General features: G+C 45.0%; 1 pseudogene; it reads right to left on the minus strand.

The window, feature by feature from the left end:
• Positions 1-414: 414 nt before the first annotated feature.
• LOC123070124 (U-box domain-containing protein 4-like) lies at positions 415-3,824 on the minus strand (annotated as a pseudogene).
• Between the last annotated feature and the right edge of the window lie 643 nt (positions 3,825-4,467).

Consider the following 4,467-nt stretch of genomic DNA (forward strand, 5'->3'; position numbering starts at 1 on the left):
GTTTATATTTTTACTAGTAAGTTTGCACGTGCAACACATGTTTAAAAGTAAATAATAGTGTTTCAAAACATGTATATTTTAAAGGGATACACAACGTTTGTGATATCACTTAAAAATATATTTTTTTAAATGAACATCAGCCTAGAACATAAAGAGATGGATACTAAAAATACAAGATACCATAGCCTCCTAACTTTTAAAACAAAATTCTTTCTTGCATGAAACTCCCTGATGTGACCTTTGTTAACTGAAACTGTTGTGCAAATAATATAAATTAAAATGTTAGCCTTATTATTATTATTTTTATTGTCGAGCGCGCAACATAGCAATTCCAAATTTTTAAAAAGTATTTACATAACACAACACAATGGAGAATAAAGAAACATCCGCTAGATAAATCAGACACACAATCTGTCCTTGAAGCTTTGCTGTAAGAAAAGCATGCTTAATCCATCACAGAACCAAATCCACTATTGATTACAAAATTATTCATCTGTCAATCATCTGCTACCAGTATCCAAGCATTCAGCACAATTTGATCATACACACTCCAGTACAATTTATGTTCATTCTCAATGGAACGAAAGCAGAACAACTACTACATTACGCCTACTGAACATTTCTTCAATGTCGGTTCACATGCCATATAGTCTTTCCTTTGTCTTGCTATTTCATGTGCCAAAACAATTTATTGCCATCGTCGTCTTAGTAAATTCTTACTGATGAAATTAATCGGCTGTGAACAAAGCAAACTTTTGTATAATGATCAGGCTATTTGCCATGAATGCCAGCTTACTATGACATTTTCTACTATAATAGTCCAAGAAGCTGAGCTGATGGGTGACCAGAACCTACACAATGTTCTAACATCAGTTTGTAGACATACATAGTTTTGTTCCTTCCTTTCTTATAGATACTGTTCTACAATTTCCATAAAAAGTATTAACAAAAGCCTGCTGAAGGATTCTGAAAAGTATCACAAATATAAATCAAGGATGACACATATTGAACATTTCTTTCAATGCTTGTATTCCTGCATGTTGTTTCCCATATATCCTACCTAATTAGGATAGTTGAAGTATTTATGTGTAAAATACATTTCACCTACCATCAACGCATTTTGGTAACAGCAAGCATATCCGAGGAAACAACACAGGAAAATCTAAATAATTAAAATCTAGCCAAAAGATAATCTCATGAGTATGTGCACCTAATGATAAGCTGAAATAAAGTTGATCAACAGGGAAGAAAATGCGTTTAGAGACACGCGGCTCGCACCTCTGTAGCCAAGATTTCATTGTCTATTATTGCATTGTGCCACATATCTTACAACCTCTTTATTTTCTGCAACAAAATATCATGAATATAATCACAATACAAAAAGATGATGTACTCCTTTACTAAATTATTGTTTTGCCAGAACAGAGTACACTGAAAAACAGTACTGAATTTTACTGAAACTCAAGAGATCTGCAGTTTGAACAGAAAAGGTTCAAAAGTGGGGGTCTCTGCCAATGCAAATGGTTATATTCCTCCGCACAATGCATATTAAATGGCTGAAATTTTTGCAAAGTACCGTTAGCATAGGGCTACAACCTCCTCCATGAAAGAAGCTATTGTTAGCAGCAATGGGAGTAACTACATATACATACTCCTTTTATAGTCTGAATGAAAGAAATAAAACAAAATATATTATGCTGACTCTTACCAAGTCCTCTTCCAGTCTTTGGTGTTGGGAAGTCAACAAATACCCAAACAGCCAAGACGTGACCATTCTGTATGGTCTACTGGCGTAGATAAAATTCCAAGGACATCATATGGGTATGTTAACATGACTGGCTCTACAAAGGTCGATGTTCCACAAGCACAACAATTCCTCCTAGTCAGTCTTCATGCAGTCATGTTAATCCAAGTTTGATTGTAGACGTACTGTTCATTGTGCTCATCCACAATATGGAGAAATTAAGATTATGTTAAACAACATAGATCAGAATTATTTCTTATGGTAAATTACACTTATACAAAATAGACAGAAATAAGTTTTTCATGATATCTAGCCATGCTTATCCTGGACAGCAAAAACTATAGCCAGTTCCGAATAAAAGAACAGGGAGGTGATCTTACATATTTAAGTGAACGATAGAGTTTACCTCAGAATGCTTCAAGTCACGTGTCCTTACCCCTGACATGATTCCCAAATCCCAAGCTCTATATTCCTGGCACATGGGACTTGCACATCATCTGTAGTCAAAGGCAGAAAAAGTTCAGTGAAGAACTTGTTAGTCGTTCTCGTTACTCCATCTATGTTGTCCTATCAGACTAAACAGAACAACTACTACATTACGACTACTGAACTGACATAGAGGGTGTGTAAATTTGCACACAAATCAGAGAGATACAGACAATGAACTATCATAGCTAGACATATGTATGAACTAACAAGAAAAATGGAAGATTCACACAAAGGGGAAGAGAGGTGGTGGAGCTGAACCGTGCAGGAGGAGTCCGGACACTGGCTGCTGGGTGGATAGGAAGGAGACGACGATGGCGACCTCATGGAGCAGCCAGGGGACAGTAACCTCCTGGATCCGTGGTGAAGGCGTGGAAGAAGTAGAGGATTGTATCCTCTTCTGGATCAGAGGCTTGTCCAGATCGAGTTGGTAACTGAATGGTATCACCCGCCGCAACGATCGCCGCCGGCCTAGTAGCGCGCAGGCTCCCGCTCCGCGGTTGCCGTAGCATCTCGACTAGCGCCTCAGCCTGCGGAATCGCAAAACAAATTAGTACCCCGTATATCGAAAGCTGTAAATTCTGTTTGTGATTGTAATGGCCAAAACGAGTGTGCTTCAATGAGGAGCTCGTGATTGGTACATTGGTTTTGAGCTTGGGGCGCGCACGGAGGAGGACTTGGAGAGGGCGACGAGGGGAGGGATGGCGCCCTCGCGGGCAACCATGGTGTGGTAGGCCGCGTTGTCGTCACAAATCTGGAGGAGGGAGAGCGTGGTGATCTCCTTCTGCTGTGAGGTCCCGACCTCCACCATCTCCACCAGGACGGGGATGTCGCCCTCCTCCACGGTGGCGGAGCGGCCCTTGGCAAAGCCCACCAGGGAGTGGAGCACGTAGGAGGCCTTATCCACCATGCTGGACTCCAGGTCCAGCAAGGGGCGCACGTAGGCGGTTCTCGCGCGCCCCGCTGCAGAGCGCGTAGAGCGCCGTGGCGGCGTCCTTCTTCCTGCGTGCCCAGCCGGCCTCGTGGAGGGACACAAGCAGCGCGACGGCTCCCACGCGGCCGACCGCGGCGGCGGCGGCGCCGTCGAGCTGGGAGAGGCGGAGCAGCGCGCAGGCGGCGTTCTCCCTGGCCGTGGGCGACGCGGCCGACTTGAGCTCGCACACGAGCGGTCGTATCGCGCCGGCCTCGACCACGATGGCCTTGTTCTCGTCGCAGATGGAGAGGCTGAGCAGTGCCGTGACCCCGTGCTCCTGCAGCAGTGGGTCGGTGTGCGACAGCAGCGCCACGAGCGGCCGCACTGCCCCGGACGCCGCAATGCGGATGCGGTTGTCCGGGTTGTGCTTGGCGAGCAGCCGCAGCTCCATGGCCGCGCGGTGGAGCGGGTCGACCGACGTCGAGGGCGACTCGAGCTCGGCCACAAGCGAGGAGATGGAGCCGTCGGACGCCCGGCCGCGCAGGAGAGCAGCAGGCGGTGGATGCCCGCGGCGGCGGCGGCCGTGAAGGAGAGGTCGTCGTTGCCGCACTCGCTGAAGGGCTCGGAGGGAGGAGGGAGGAGGTGAATGGTGAGTGACGGGTGGACAAAACGAAAGGATAATGGGAGACGTGGGCGAGGTGGGGTCCCCGACGACGTGCGGGATGATTCGATGCGGTGTGGATTAGGGTTTCATTAACGAAGGCAAATAATAGATTAACCCAATGGCAAGATGGGTAATTAAAGCATAAAACACGTTTAGTAGGCTGGAAGGATGTAGACCATCGGATTGCAGGTTTTGATGGATAGGATGATTTGGTTCTCCGCCCTCTCGTGCTTTTATAGTGGTAGTAGATGCATCTTATTTTGCTTAGGACGATGGTAGCATTATAAGATGATCCCTTCACTTAATTTAAAGATAAAATTGTTCTCCCTAAGTATGCACCTTTGCGAAAGTTCGTAGTTTTGAAGACCTCATGATGATCGGGTGTGATAGACTCTACGTTCATATACAACGGGTGTAAACCAGTTTTTATAATGCGGAATACTTGGTTAAACTTGACGATCCTAGCATGCACAGACATGGCTTCGGAGGATTGAAAGGTCGTTCATGAGTCATATAGTAGATATGATCAACATGGAGATGTTCACCATTGATGACCTGACGTGATGATCAGGCATGGGTTGGTTGATTTCGATCATGTAACACTTAGACAACTTGACGGGTGTTGATTTAAGTGGGAGTTCATTATTAATATGATTAATT

This window comes from Triticum aestivum, chromosome 3B, assembly GCF_018294505.1.
Source record: "Triticum aestivum cultivar Chinese Spring chromosome 3B, IWGSC CS RefSeq v2.1, whole genome shotgun sequence".
Classification (NCBI taxonomy): domain Eukaryota; kingdom Viridiplantae; phylum Streptophyta; class Magnoliopsida; order Poales; family Poaceae; genus Triticum; species Triticum aestivum.